Raw genomic sequence first — 16,595 nt, 5'->3', positions numbered from 1 at the left:
CTGCTCTGTCCTGGCCACCTGCTACATTTGCTCCACCCTGGTCACATGATCTGCCTGCTCCACTTGGTTATCTACTCTGCTGGCTCCTCCCTGGCACCCTGATCCTCCTCAGGCCCCATCCACACTACTGCGTTTTAGTTTAGAAACTGAGAATTCAAACGAATACGATCTCCGTCCACACCAGCGTTTTAGCTGCGTATTAGAACTGATCTCCGTCCACATTAAAACAACTGAAAACGTGGATCACGTCACCATTCATCTACACCAGGCATGCGGGTACCGGTGTAAACAGGAAACAGATTGACCATTCCTCAGATTTCGCTGAGGTTGATAAGTAGCGATCTGGACATTCGAGAGTTTTCGCACCATTCCTCAGGAATTACAACTTCATTGATAATATTATATCAATGGTAATATATATGGTATATATCAAATCAAATCAAATCCTTTTATTGTCACACAACCATATACACAAGTGCAACAGTGGGTGAAATTCTTAGGTGCAGTTCCGAGCAACATAGCAGTATGACACGATGTGACGAAACAATTACAGCAAACATCAGATTTACATAGATTACACATCTAATGTGCGCACAATTACTCACAGTACCGTATACACTAACAGAACAATAAATAATATACAATGTACAATATACAACAGTTTACAATATACAACAATTTACAATATACAACAGTATACAAAAATACAAAAAGAGGTAATTATACATAGAATAGATACTCGCAAGGTGCAAATATATATATATATATATATATATATATATATATATTATGTAAATGCAGTAGGTTATGTTGTGCTGTGTTGACAGTTAGAATGTTTATGGTTATTGATCATGAGGGATCAAGAGTTTAGAAATCTAATTGCTTGTGGGAAGAAGCTGTCATGGAGTCGGCTGGTGTGTGTCCTGATGCTGCGGTACCGCCGGCCTGAGGGTAGCAGTGAGAGCAGCCCATGGCTCGGGTGGCTAGAGTCTCTGATGATCCTCCGAGCTTTCTTCACACACCGCCTGGCATAAATATCCTGGAGGGAGGGAAGCTCACCTCCGATGATACGGCTGGCAGTGCGCACCACCCTTCGCAAGGCTTTGCGGTTACGGCTGGTGGTGTTGCCGTACCAGGCAGTGATGCAGCCAGTCAGGATGCTCTCGACGGTGCTGGTGTAGAACTGTGTGAGGATGTGGCGGTTCATTCCAAACTTCCTCAGCCGTCTCAGGAAGAAGAGGCGCTGATGAGCCTTCTTCACGACGGCCTCAGTGTGGACGGACCATGTGAGTTCCTCTGTGATGTGGACACCGAGGAACTTGAAGCTGCTGACTCTCTCCACCGGTGCTCCATTGATGGTGATGGGGCTGTGTTCTCTGTCGTTCTTCCTGAAGTCGACCACTAGCTCCTTGGTTTTGCTGATGTTGAGGGAGAGGTTGTTCCTCTGACACCAGTGCGTCAGAGTGAGCACCTCCTCTCTGTAGGCCGTTTCATCGTTGTCGGTGATCAGACCTACGACCGTAGTATCATCAGCAAACTTGATGATGGAATTAGAGCTGTGAGTTGCCACGCAGTCATATGTGTACAAGGAGTACAAGAGTGGGCTGAGAACACAGCCCTGTGGGGCTCCAGTGTTGAGGGTCAGTGATGAGGAGATGTTGCTGCCTATTCTAACCACCTGGCGTCTGTTTGACAGGAAGTCCAGGATCCAGCTGCACAGCAAGCTGTTTAAACCCAGAGCCCGGAGTTTCACATCAAGCAAGGAGGGCACTATGGTATTGAATGCTGAGCTGTAGTCTACAAATAGCATTCTCACATAAGTGTTCCTCTTTTCTAGGTGGGAGAGAGCAGTGTGTATTGTAGATGCAATAGCATCATCAGTGGAGCGGTTATTGCGGTATGCAAACTGCAGTGGGTCCAGTGAGGAAGGTAGAACAGAGCAGATGTAATCTCTGACTAGTCTCTCAAAGCATTTACTGATGATGGGGGTCAGAGCAACAGGGCGCCAGTCATTTAAGCAGGTGATGTTGGTTTGCTTCGGTACAGGTACGATGATGGACGTTTTGAAGCATGTGGGGACTACAGACAAGGAGAGGGACCAATTGAAAATGTCCGTAAAAACACCGGCTAGTTGGTTCGCGCACTTTCTGATGACGCGGCCCGGAATACCGTCTGGACCCGCGGCTTTACGGATGTTCACCCGACGGAAAGATCGGGTTACATCCGCTACAGAGACGGAGAGTGTACTAACCTCTGTAGCTTCAGCCGCGAGAACTCTCTCCGTGAGGGGGATGTTAGTTCCCTCAAATCGAGCATAAAAAGTGTTCAGCTCATCTGGGAGAGAGGCAGTGTTGTTCACTGTGGAGTTTATGTTTCCTTTATAGTCCGTAATGCTATTAATTCCCTTCCACATGCTTCTAGAGTCGGTGGTGTTGAACTGTCCTTCAATCTTGTCCCTGAATTGGCGTTTTGCTGCTCTGATAGTTTTTCGGAGGGCATAACTTGCTTGTTTTTGCTCCTCCGCACTCCCGGAGTTAAAAGCGGAGGTCCGCGCGTTAAGTGCTGCACGAACATCGCCATTAATCCATGGTTTCTGGTTCGGGTAAATCCGTATTGTTTTGATCGGAACAACGTCTTCTACGCACTTCCTGATGAAACAGGTTACGCTATCAGCATAAGCCTCGATGTCGTCATCAGAGGCCGACCGGAACATCTCCCAGTCCGCGTGATCAAAACAGTCCTGAAGCATAGAGTCTGATTGGTCCGACCAGCACTGGATCGTTTTGAGGGCGGGTGTTTCCTGTTTCAGTTTCTGCCTGTAAGCGGGCAGAAGGAGAACGGAAGAGTGATCCGATTTGCCAAAAGGTGGGCGGGGGAGGGATTTGTAGCCATCCCGGAAAGGGGAGTAGCAATGATCCAAAACCCGGTCCCCTCGTGTGTTAAAGTTTATGTGTTGGTGGTATTTAGGTGCTATTTTCTTAAAGTTGGCTTTGTTAAAGTCCCCGGACACAATGAACGCGGCCTCAGGGTGCGCGGTTTCCTGCTCGCTTATTTCCCCATACAGTTCCTTTAGTGCCCGGTCTGTGTCGGCTTGTGGGGGAATGTACACAGCCGTGATAATGACCGCTGTGAATTCCCTCGGTAGCCAGAATGGTCGACACAGAAGCATGAGAAATTCCAGATCAGGAGAGCAGAAAGACTTGATAGAATGTACGTATACGTATATATATATATATATATATATGTACGTATATATAATATATATGGTAGTCCACCCAATCAGAGAGCCGAGCGTGTGCCTCTGCGTCATCGTTTCTAAAGTCCTCCGTTTTTACCTATCTTCACTAAAACACCCTCAGGAGATTCAAAACGCATAACGGGGTCGGCAGCGTTTCTAAAATTTTTAGGTCTTCGTTTTTGCTGTTTTAGTCTGGACGGGAGGTGCAAACATAGCAAAAGGTCTCCGTTTTTAAACTAAAACTAAACTAAAAATAGTGTGGATGGGGCCTCAGTCTCCAGGTCCACAACACTGGCCTGGCCCTTCATCGCTCCCTACCCCTGTTCCACCTCTGCTTCCCCTTACTCCTGGGCTTATGCGTCTGTTTGTTGAGGAACTTCTGGAAATCCCTTCTTAAATTTTTGATTCCTGCCTTGTGTTCTCCTGGTCTTATGTGGACTTTTATTTCCTGTTTTGCGACATGTTTTGTAGACTGTTGTAGTTTTTCTTTAATTAGTTCCTGATTGTTCCCAAGTGTGTCTTGTTTGCCAATCTCCCCTTGTGTATAAATATCGTCTACGGTTACGTATGTAACCCTCGTTCCCTGAGTAGGGAACGGAGACGTTACGTCGGATGACGACGAATGGGGTTTCGCTTAGAAAGCCAATCAACTTCGAGTATTACAAAACGAGCCAATGGCAAAGAAATGCCATGGGTCTGCGTAATTTGCATGGCGTAACTCCGCCCCACCTCGTAGGTATAAAAGGAGGAAGCCGGCAGCAAGCAGATATGTTCCTTCGCTGAGGAGCCAAGACTGAGCTCAGGCGAACCCCGCGGTACAGTGGAAATTGGCAGGGAACGTCCTACTCAGGGAACGAGGGTTACATACGTAACCGTAGACGATCCCTTTCGTTGTCACTCCGAGTTACGTCGGATGACGACGAATGGGGTTACCAGTCTAATCACGCCACCTTCTCAGCTGTCTTCCAGTGCCCTGCATAAATCGAGATCCCTCTCGAGACTGGATGAAGAACTCCATTTAACACAGGAATACCAAGATACACTGGGAAGCATATCCCAAGCTAGGGGAAGTATGCAATTAATGCCAGCCCGGAGGGGGGGGGGGGGGGGGGGGGGGGGGGGACTTAGAGAATACACATATGACCCGAAGGAACATATGGAGAATGCTGGGGTATCCAGCCGCAGGTGGAATATTTCAACCCCAGGGGTGGCAAGGTGGCTTGCCAAGGGAAAGACACATGCTCAGAGAGGCTTACAGTGGAAATACACATGTGGGGGTCGCTCGGGGGAGGGACCATGCACACAAGAGGCACCTAGCCGACGTGCAGGCAGTAGACACTGGCGCCAACGTCAGGAGTGCTGGCGGAACTCAGGGCTTTCGGGGAAGCTCACCTGAGGAGAATATCGCACGTATCCAGTCCGTGGAGTGGAATGGCGAGCAAGCGAAGACACCTGAGCGGGTCCAGTACTATCTGGTTGAAGCGAGTACATGAGAGGACACTGGCTCCACTCGGAGATTGTAGAATCTGGCGAATGTGTTAGGTGTCGCCCAGCCTGCAGCTCTGCAGATGTCTGTTAGCGAGGCGCCATGCGCTAGAGCCCAAGAGGACGCTACACTCCGGGTGGAGTGGGCAGTCACACCAAGGGGGCACGGTCGACCTTGCTGCTGGTAAGCCAAAGCAATGGCGTCCACTATCCAGTGAGACAACCTTTGCTTGGAGAGAGCCTTTCCCTTCAGCTTCCCACCATAATAGACAAGAGCTGGTCTGAGGTCCTGAAACACTGCGTTCTGTCTACATAGGCGCGGAGAGCGGGTACTGGACAGAGCAGTGCCAAGGCTGGGTCTGCCTCCTCCAGGGGCAGCGCTTGCAGGTTCACCACCTGGTCCTGGAAGGGAGTGGTAGGAACCTTGGGCACATATCCAGGCCGGGGTCTCAGGAACACGTGAGGGTAAGCCGGCCCGAATTCCAGGCACGCTTCGTCAACAGAGAATGCATGCAGGTCCCCTACCCTCTTGATGGAGGCCAGTTCAACCAGGAGCGCTGTCTTCATAGACAGGAATTTAAGCTCGACTGATTGCAGGGGCTCAAATGGAGCACTCTTCAGGGCAGTTAGAACCACTGAGAGGTCCCAAGAGGGATAGAGAGGAGGGCGAGGCGGATTTAGTCTCCTCGCTCCTCTCAGGAACCTGATGACCAGGTCGTGCTTCCCCACCGACTTACCTACGATGAGGTCATGGTGTGCGGCAACAGCGGCAACATAGACCTTCAGGGTGGAGGGAGACAGCCTTCGCTCCAGCCCCTGTTGAAGGAAGGAAAGCACAACGCTGATCGAGCATCTCCGGGGGTCTTCTCGGTGAGAAGAGCACCAGCTGACGAAGAGGTTCCACTTCACGCATAGACGTGTCTCATGGACGACACCCTAGCGGAAGTGATGGTAGCCACCACCGCTGGTGGTAGGGCACTCAAACCTGCCTCGTCCCATCGAGGAGCCACACGTGGAGGTTCCAGAGATCGGGACGAGGGTGCCATAGGGTGCACCGTCCCTGAGAAAGAAGGTTCTTCCTCAGAGGGATCGGCCAGGGAGGTGCTGTCACAAGGAGTACTAGTTCCGGGAACCAGGTCCGGTTGGGCCAGTAAGGGGCAACCAGGATGACCTGCTCCTCGTCCTCCCTGACCTTGCGCAAGGTCTGCGCAAGAAGGCTCACTGGGGGAATGCATATTTGCGGCCCCGCGGCCAGCTGTGCGCCAGTGCATCCGTGCCGAGCGTGCCCTCGGTCAGGGAATAATACAGGTCGCAATGGGTCGAGTCGTGAGAGGCAAACAGATATATCTGTGCGTCCCTGAACTGGTCCCAAATCAGCTGAACCAACTGGGGATGGAGTCGCCATTCTCCAGGGAGGGGCTGAAGCCGTGAGAGCTCGTCGGCTGCACAGTTCAGGACTCCGGGAATGAAAATGGCTCGAAGCGACCTCAGATGCTTCTGACTCCATAAGAGGAGGTGGCGGGCGAGTTGCGACACACGGCGCGAGCGTAGACCACCTTGACGGTTGATGTACGCTACTGTGGCGGGACTGTCTGATCGGACTAGTACGTGTTGACCCCTGAGCAACGCCCGGAAGCGGTGCAGGGCAAGGCGTACTGCCAGCAACTCGAGGCAATAGACATGCCATACTGCTCAACACTACATGCCAGAATCACTGAGCTTCAGGAGCAACCTTGCTCAACACCTAAGTGTGAAGAAATTCACTGAACTTCAGGAGCATTTCTGCTCAACACCTGGGTGTGATAAATCTCACAGAATTTTTCAGGAGCATTTCTGCTCAACATGAGAGTGTGACAGCATGTCCATTGCGCATGGCGCCCCAGCCCGTGGAGGCATCTGTTGAGACAACAACATGCCGGGAAGCTCGTTCCAGGGGCACTCGGGCCCGTAGAAAACTGAGGTTCGACCGAGGGGTGAGTACTGACGGCAGGTCGGAGTAACTGGTACTCGGAGAGTGCCGTGTTGCCATGCCCACCTCGGGACTCGGTCGCGAAGCCAAAGCTGAAGCGGTCTCATATGAAGCAATCTGAGCGGCGTACCGCGGCTGCAGATGCCATATGCCCCAGGAGCCTCTGAAAAAACTTCATTGGAACCGCACTCTTGCGCTTGATAGTCTCAGGCAAGTCAGCAATGGCTGAGTGGAGAAGGCGACCAAGTCCATACCGAGAAAAGAGTTCCTCTGCACGGGGCAAAGTTTACTCCTTTCCCAGTTGACCCGAAGGCCCAGACGAGCTAGGTGCCGGAGCACTGGGTCCCTGTATTCACAAACCTGGTCTCATGAGTGAGCTTAAGACAGCCAGTCACCGAGATAGTTCAGGATGCGAACTCCGTGTTCCCATGGAGGAACAAGGGCTGCCTCAACAACCTTTGTGAAGGCGCGAGGAGACAGGGCTAGCCCGAATGGGAGAACAACGTACTGATATGCGCGTGCCCTGACAGCAAACCGTAGGTATGGTCTGAATCGAAGGAGAACGGAGACACAAAAGTAGGCGTCCTTCAGGTCGATCGCTGCAAACCAATCCTGTGGCCGCACACATCCAGACATGCGTTTGGCCAGGAGCATCTTGAACGGCAGCCAGTGAAGGGAGCAGTTCAGATGCGTAGGTCCAGGATTGGCCGTAACCCACCAGACTTCTCCGGGACAATGAGGTAGGGGCTGTAAACCCGGAACTCATTTCGGCTGGAGGAACAGTCTCAATCACACCCATCGCCAGTAGGGTAGCAACCTCCGCTCTATGATAGGGGCATAGCCACCGACCAAAGTGGAGCAGACTCCCCTGAAGCGGGGAGGAGACCGTGCGAACTGAATCGCAAGCCGAGCCGACGGTTCACGCGACCCAGCGGAACAGAAGGGAAGCTCTCGGCAGGCTCCCAACTGTGCCAGCGGCGTCAAGAACCACAGACGTCCCCCCGGTGGTGCAGCGAAGCGGAATGACCGGCCCAGACGTGGACGGCATAGCGGCCCGGTGTGGGGGCAAGGTCATAACCGCACCCTGACAGAGGAGGCCAGGGAAGGACCAGCGTTCCACGGGGGCCTGCTCTGTCAGGGGTCTGGCGACAGAGGGGGACAGGGGCGAAGCGGTCCGTGGACGGCACACCGTGTCAACCGCCTCTGGGACAGAGGGGGACGAGGAGAGCAGGGCTTGTGGGCGGCGCTCTGTGTCGTCCGAGAACTCTATATGCTCAGAGACGAGAGAGTCAGTTCTTTCTGAATAAGGATTCTTCGCCAGCCCTCCACCGGGGAAAGGAGTGGCCCTGCTACCAACTCCTGGAAAGAACTGAGTCTCATCTCTGAGCAGCCCATCTCAAAAGTGCCGCTTAACCCTGCGTTTAGCAGGGGGCGGGGCTGGAGAGGGCTGTGGCATCCCCCCTACGGTCTTCCAGAGCCAGGCCCGGGTGAACGGGCGGGGTTGGAACCGTAGGAGGGCGCCTTCGGCAGTGGGCAGACTGACGGATCTGAGCGGACGGCGGGGCCGTCGGGCAGAATAACCTCAATCTGCTCAACCGCACCGCCGAAGAGGCCGATCTGGGAGATGGGGCTGTATAACAGACGGGTTCGCCCGACATCGTGCACATCAGACCGGTCAGCCCCAGAATGGTGAACATCACCTGACTCCGAGCGCGTACGGTCACTTTCGTCGCTCGGAGAGCAAGGTCAGTGGCGGCGCGCAGCTCACTGAAGAGTCTCGGGTCAGTCCCGCCCTCCTGCATGTCCATGAGCATCTGGGTCAGGTAGACCAGCAGAACGGTCATGGGATGCAGTGAGGCGGCTCCTTGTCCTGTGGCACTATAGGATTTCGCCACAGATTAGTGTAGACGAAAAGAATTACAGGCTTTGGACGGGTGCTTAGGATTGCGCCGGGAAGCACTCTGAGGACACAGTAGCATGGCAACAGAGCGTTGAACCGGGGGGACCTCAGTGTACCCATGGGCAGCGGCCCCTGAGGGGAGGAAAGGCGGATGAGACCAACGAGCGGACCCGTGATCTCATCATGCACGTCCGGGAGGAAAGATATTGGGCGGCCTCACCCAAAAACCAATCGTCCCGGGAAAGCATGGCCGTCATCTCCGGATCAGACTCAGGCACAGCCGTATGCACACCAGAGGGTGGCAGCTGTGACGAATCGTCATTTCCAGAAGAATCAAGGCCACCTCGTTTTGTAATACTCGAAGTTGATAGGCTTTCTAAGCGAAACCCCATTCGTCGTCATCCGACGTAACTCGGAGTGACAACGAAAGGGAACCCAGGGTTTCTCCTCTTCTTTGTCTGGTGTTGTCTTTAGTGGATGTATCGTGTCAGTTGTTTTCAAATCTGTTTTCCCCTTCCTTTGGATTTACTCTGTTTTGGATTTACTCTGGTTTTTGCCTGTGTCTCCTGTTGCTTGGGTTTTTTCGTGTTTTCGTGTTTGTTTATAAACTGCTAACTGCTGGATCCTCCTCTTCCTTGTTTCTGAAACACTGAAATGCGTTACAGATATATTCTATAGAGATATATTCTCTGCAAATAAATCCAATAATCTTTGGTAATGTTACTTTTGAAGTAAATATATCTTATTTCAGGTATGTTCGGAGCACAGTTGAGCTCTCTTTTGAGGGTTAACATGTTAGATTACTGAAATCTATTTCTCAGAACTTTAGCCTTCAGCTACAGTTCCCATTTGCTCCCCATTTAATCTAAATTTAAAAAAAAAAAAGATATCTCATTTGTGACTTTACTTTTAGAGAGATTATATGCATGAGATGATATCATAAAAATTTAGAAATACTTTCTGTATTAACACATTAATATGATTAGATGACAATATTTATATCAAATACATATCTGCTTAATCCCTAAATAAAAAACCTCAAACATGTGATCACATTCCTGGAGGATGAAATATCTTCTGGGTTTTTTTTCTGTCCACTTCTAATTTTATAATGGCAATGAGTAATAGAGTTTAGAGAATTTTCTATGAAAATAGCTTCATATGTTCTTATGCATACGTTTCATAACTAATCATTAAAGTATGTAGTATTATATCCATAAAATGTTATGTTGTTTTTCATATAGAATCATTAAAGCCATATTTGTACATTTTATGAAGAAAATGTGAGAGAACCTTCCAAAAATATAAATTGATCATGTCCCTCCTTCAATATAAGTCTAAAAGTTGTTTTACTTATTTATTTATTTATTTTTTATATCAAATTCCACCAATGATTCTGCAAATCATCTGTGCTAATAGTTGAATCCAATCAAATATGGCTATATTTCTTTAAAAATGTCTCTTTCTTTATCTTTGTTTTCAGGACAAATTCACAAACATTTGACACTTTCTCTGAATGGCTCTCACGTTTCTCACGTACACACACACACACACACTCTCTCTCTCTCTCTCTCTCTCTCTCTCTCTCTCTCTCTCTCTCTCTCTCTCTCTTTCTGTTCTCTTTTGTATCTCTCTGTGGACACATGGTGGGGGAGGGGTGTTCGACGCTCAAAGGTAGTTTTATAAAGGTAGAACATCACTGACTGCTGACCTTTACACATACACAAACACTCATCCCTATGCATTTTCATTCTTTCACAAATCAATGAACCATCTTTTAGATGTCACACTTACACCATTAACATAATAAAAAATAAAAAATAAATCAGAATATGTTACAGTGTGTGGCAGCACTGTATTGATATTCCTCAAAAATACTTGCTTCAATTTGTTCTAAACTCCCAAAATTAAGTACCAAACTGCAATTAATTAAATGTTGTTGCGAAAGCCTTTATATGGACATGGTTTGGGCATGTTTTATGCAAATGATTAACCTCGGACATGTGGCCACTCATTAAGAATACTTTAAAATCCCTGTAAAGTCAAAATTAAGTCTGTGTTCTGAGTTTGTCAAACCACAGAAAAATGTGTTACTGTATTAGCCACCCAGCCACATTTAAATGACAAAAAAGCTGGCAAGTACATAAAATAAGCGATCAAAATCTTTAAAAAATGAGCAGTAGACTCTGTTTTCAAACGTTGGGGGTGTGTCTGCTGGCTGCGCTGAAACCACGCCCACTCGCGGAAAAGCTGCCGTCGCCTCACTCAACTGTCACCGCTACTGTGATAGCAGATTACAGTTTTAATAGGAATGGCTGCTCACACGGGAATGGATGCTCACTACGCTACAGTGATAGCGGTTTACAGTTTTAATAGGAATGGATGCTCACACGGTGGGCACGCACTGCCAATAATGGCACCAGTTGTCGGTGCGACGGGAGGTTGAAGGCCGAGGCGGGAGATAGTCGGTTCGGCCCCATTCACCAGTAACAGCGGATTATCAGTGAATCCCAGTTGTCTCTGACGAAAGTTTATAAAATTATCACATGTAAAATGATCACTACAGAGGCGGGTTTTGGCAGTGATCCTCTGCTCTCCATCAAGGTGGCTCTTCACAAAATCTATCCACCTCTTCTTGATGTGATCGTTTTTTGGAAATTTAAATAAGGACACCGATCTGTTTTGTACGTGATGGCATCCAGGTAGTATTTCCGTGACGAAGGCATAGCTAGCTAGCAAACTGTAGGCTGTAGTAACTAATAGTACTGACAGTAACTCGCGATTGAGTGGCAAACTGATGTGAATGTGCTCTATTTATATTGTTAGGGGAGGGGCCAGCCTCAGTGGCTCCAGTGCGTCATCAAGTAGGGGCGTGTCCAGAAGCTCAGGGGCTCCATAGCGTCATAGAGCCCCCATTTTAGCCCCGCCCAAAAAATCCGGAACACAGCAATGGTGAAAAAATGTTTAACTCCACAATTCAGCTTAGAATTTTTTTTTTTATAATTGCCTTTACAGGGAGTTTAAATTCATTTAGTAGTAGCTCCAAGACTTTGTAATAGCTTACCCTTACATGTTAGGGACGCTGACTCTGTACATGTTTTTAAAGAACAACTTAAGACACATTTGTGTGCCATGGCCTATTCTTCTTTTTGATAATTTTGATTATTGTTTATTATTGTTTTTATTCTATTACTATTGTACTATTTTGTCTATTTCACTGAGATGATGTAAAGCACATATGTTGTTTTAATAGTGCTATACAAAAGAAAGTGACATTGACATTTACACTAGAATGAGTTTAAGAACAAATTCACGTGCGTATGCTAGTGTTGTGAATTAGGCAGAAATTGTTTGTGATAAGTTATCCAGTGAATAACAAATACCAAATATTCAACAAAATTGTTAGTGAATTGTACAATATTCTTAGAATTAATTGTATTCTCAGCCTCAGTCAGCAGCAAGAAGCAAAGAATAATTATTGCTAATGAAGGGATTGTGTATTTCACTGTTCACCCTTTGTGAATCATTACAACTGCCTTTAACAATTAAGGGTTAATCTGTTCTAAAAGGAATATTGGAAGTTACAATACAATTTAAGCTCAATTGAAAACATCTGTGACATGCTTTGCCATTAATTAAAACACACACACACACACACTGAAACAAATGCGCACACTATTGACATCTATGGAACTTTATTATAAAGTCACCCCATACGATTCTACTTCATCCGCATAAAACATGAAACTCTACGCAAGTAATGCTTATAGTTACACAAGCTTGCTGTCAGGTTGTGTGCAGGTAGCTGAAGACGAGGATGCAGGAACTTCAAAGTAGTTGATTTATTTACAATATTAAATTTCTGGAACATACAAGAACAAAAGAACAAAACTCCAGGACTTCAGTGAAAACAACCATACATTGACGACAACCAACAAACACTGAGGGAAAACACAGGGCTTAAAAGAACTGGGACTAATGGGATTATTAACTGAACACAGGTGAAGAAACTGAACACAAACGAGGAGCGGGAAAAACTAACAGGACTAAACCAAAATCACAATGACAGGGGGAAACAAGATCACAGAACATAACTAAACACATAGAAAACGTGACACTTGCAATGTGTCAGGCCTCAATTCACATTCTCAACAACTAATGCATTTGACAGCATGCATTAGTGTATACTGTCTTATTATTTGGTCAGTGTATTCTTTCAGTTCCACATCTGTCAGAATCTTGCTGAGCTAGATATTCTGTAGACGTGTATAATTAGCTGCCTAAATAATGACATATTTCTCCCTTCTTTCTGAACCAGAGCAGGCCTATGTTAAAATGCTTTGGGCAATGCACCATTCAAGTTTGTGTACTTGTCTACAGTACATTTCTGGCCTGACAGTAAACTTTTTTCTTCTTCCCCTTTTTTTTTTTCCCCAATAGAACTCAACTTGTATTTTACCTAGAATATTCCTTTAAGAAAAATTGACTTATAGGAAAGTCACTGTCAAGTCTTCTGTAAAAACAAAAAAAAATCATGTCAAACTAGCAGCCTCCACAGCTTTAATCATACATGACAAAAGCTTCACCTCAAATTGGATCCGCCCAGTGACATATGCCACACTGACCTGCCCAAGCCACGCTGCTTGGCTGGGCTTTGCTATTATCAGCCTCAGTCAGCAGCGAGAAGCAAAGAATAATTACTGCTAATGAAGGGATTGTGTATTTCACTGTTCACCCTTTGTGAATCATTACAACTGCATTGTAAATAACAAGTAGAATCACATCAACATGAAGCCACAGGGAAGTGCATGAAGTACATGAAGCCACAGGGAAGGGCCTTTCACTTGTGGTTATTTTTTATTTATTTATTTTTTTCTGATGTAGGCTATAGGTGCTTTGTTAACATAAGAATATATTTGGAACTAAGTATATTAAAGTAAATTAGAATAACAAAAACATGAATGAGGTGAAGATAAGACATATGATGATCTCACTGGAATGAAAGCACACTTTGTCTTTTTAAAGTAATAGTCCATCCTAAAATAAAATAAAAAAATCTGTCATTGTTTATTTACCTCTTTTCTTTTCAAAACTGTATGACTTCCATGGAACACAAAATATGTTTAGCAGATTGTCTTTAGTTTGCATAGCATGGCTGTTAAAACACATTTGAGGAAGAAGAAGGTCAAATAACAACATGAGGACGAGTATGATGACCAAATGCACTATTCCTTGAAAATGACTTTGTGTAGGTGGCCGACAACTGGCTTTCCCATGAATATCAACCCTAACATGTCTAAAGTATAATAAGTACAAGTCACAGTTATGTGTTGCTTATATCACAAGAGTGTGAGAGTGATAGATTTCAAAATAGCATAGTGAATAAAATGGGGTAAGGTTAAATGCTTGAAAGACTAGAGAAGAGGACACTAAAGTTCTGTTCCAAAACCTAGTGTGCTGTCTTGCTGTCTCCTCTTTACACCGCAGCTGTTTAAAAGAGTCTGATGTAGATAATGACTTGACAGAAATAGCACTCCTCAAGTAACAGTTACAGGAGACATAACTAACAATTGAATCCAGTAGAGTCTATGGTAGCATGTTGCTAGGCTAATGCTTAAATAATACAGAAATGCAAACATCAAATATTTTTACAAAATTCATACAAAATTGCCAATTCGTAAAATACTTACATTTTCTCATAAGATTGTATTGAAGTGGCTGTGTTTGCACAGACAAGAATAACAATATTTAAGTATGTAATTTAAATCCTTATACTGAAGCATTATTTCAGTGTATTTTCAGAGCATATTCACCTTGGCATATATAGGTTGTTGCCTACATTTCCAACCCAGGCTCATTGCAAAAACGTGCATGTGGCAACATTTTTGCAAAATGATGATTGCACTTTATTTTATAGTCCTGTATAAGTCCTAATTTATGTACTAACCCTGAACCTATTAAACCTAACTTTAACCCATGTAGTTACCTTATTTTAACCATTACTTTCTTAGGTAAGTACACTGCAAGTGCACGTCCTGTAAAAAAAGTGCAACCAAAATTATCTTATGTTGCTTCTTGTAATAATATAATTTTGGGGCATTTTCAAAACGTCTAGTGAGTGACGTTAAAAGTATATTAAGTTTTATCCAAAACAGATGAAATTGATTGAATATGGCAAAGATTTATTACATTGGTTCTATCATGGCAGTTCAGAAATGAAATGTCTCGTGAGTAGCACTAAAAGGATACTGCTCAATCGTGTCTGAAAATAAAATGTAACCCTACCTTAAGCCTAACCAATAGTGTTATCAAAAGCAAGAAAGCATGCCATTTTAGCTTGCTTCTATAAGTCCTTGAGATCTTTTATTGAATGTCTGAACTTTCATGGAATTCAATAACACTTTATTTCGATAGTCCACTTTAGATATTCTACTAACTAAGTAACTTTGCAACTACTGTACATGTCAACTACCAGTCACTAGTGTATTAGTAGACTGTCTGCTTAATATCTGCTAACACTTTATTTTGATGGTTCCCCAACAGACATTCTACTGATTCCAAAGTAACTTTGCAACTACATTTCAAATGATTCTACTAAACGTAACCTAACAGTCTACTTATGCTCTAATGTGAGTTAGTTGACATGTAGTTGCAAAGCTCCTTATTGTCAGTAGAATGTCTAAAGTGGATGTGGCGAACAGGACGGCCGAGGGACGTGAGAGAACGGCGCGAGGCCGGTGGTGCGATTGCTAATGAGCAACACCTGTGAAGCACACCGGTCTCGCATCTCTCACGGAGGAGCGGAAGCATAAAGGAGGAGCAACGACGTTGATGATCGAGAGAGGAACAGGCCTGTATTTTAGTTGAGTTTTGGTTTTTGTATTTGTGTTTTATTTTAGCCAGCAGTCGTCCGCGAGGGGCTCCTGGCCGTTATGTTTATTTTGGGTAAGCCAGCAGTCGTCCGCGAGGGGCTGCTGGCGGTATTTTAGTTTGTTTATTTTAAATAAAGATTATTTTGATTGTTTGCCGGTTCCCGCCTCCTTCTTCCCTGAACATTGCTACACTGGTGCCGAAACCCTGGAAGAGGGAGGAACGCGCTGTCAGAGAGTCCTCGCCGCTGTGGGGAATCCGCGTTGCCATCGAGCATGGTGCGCGAGTCGCCGCCGTTGCCGTGGGCCGGAGCCTGCTGCCATCCGCCGAACGAGGGGAGGAGCAGGGAGCGGGGGACTCGCGGCCATGGACGCTCGAGGCGGTGCGCTGGAGTGAGTTGCCGGTGGGACGGTCGAGCTCGCTGCCGGCCGCCTGGGTATTGGAGGGGCGGCTGCCATCCGGGAGGGAGAGGAGGAGTCGCCAACACTTGCCGTGGACCGCAGCCTGCTGCCGTCCACCAGCGAAGGGGAGGAGCAGGGAGCGGGGGACTCCTGCCGTCTGCCCAAGGCACCCGAGGAGCCGTCGCCGTCCACCGGGCGGCGGAGGAGCGTCGAGCCGTCCACCGAGGGCTACCCAGCGTCACCGCCAGGCACCGCGGAGGAGATCGCCCAGCTGGTTGGGGGACCATTTTTTTCCCCTCTCTCCCCTTTCTCGATCTGTCGCTCCTCATGCTTCCGTCTCCGTTTCCCTCGGCTTGTCGGTCCATACCCCCCAGGGATCACCGCCGCCGGGGGGGAGTAGGCACAGGCTCGTGGGTACCCCCCTCCTATGAAGGTCGATGGGGGTATGTGACGAACAGGACGGCCGAGGGACGTGAGAGAATGGCGCGAGGCCGGTGGTGCGATTGCTAATGAGCAACACCTGTGAAGCACACCGGTCTCGCATCTCTCATGGAGGAGCGGAAGCATAAAGGAGGAGCGACAACGTTGATGATCGAGAGAGGAACAGGCCTGTATTTTAGTTCAGTTTTGGTTTTTGTATTTGTGTTTTATTTTAGCCAGCAGTCGTCCGCGAGGGGCTGCTGGCGGTATTTTATTTTGTTTATTTTAAATAAAGATTATTTTGATTGTTCG

At 46.9% G+C, this 16,595-nt stretch overlaps 1 long non-coding RNA gene across 1 annotated transcript in view; it reads right to left on the bottom strand.

Annotated features, from left to right (window-relative positions):
• Window positions 1-16,595, bottom strand: part of LOC143708789 (uncharacterized) — a 686,037-nt gene that overhangs the window by 304,394 nt on the left and 365,048 nt on the right. The window lies entirely within an intron of this gene.

This window comes from Siphateles boraxobius, unplaced genomic scaffold, assembly GCF_051911475.1.
Source record: "Siphateles boraxobius isolate OS27281-9 unplaced genomic scaffold, OSU_SipBor_1 43, whole genome shotgun sequence".
NCBI lineage: Eukaryota > Metazoa > Chordata > Actinopteri > Cypriniformes > Leuciscidae > Siphateles > Siphateles boraxobius.
Note: the sequence above shows the minus strand (reverse complement) of the source record. Positions and strands in the feature narration are given on the sequence as shown.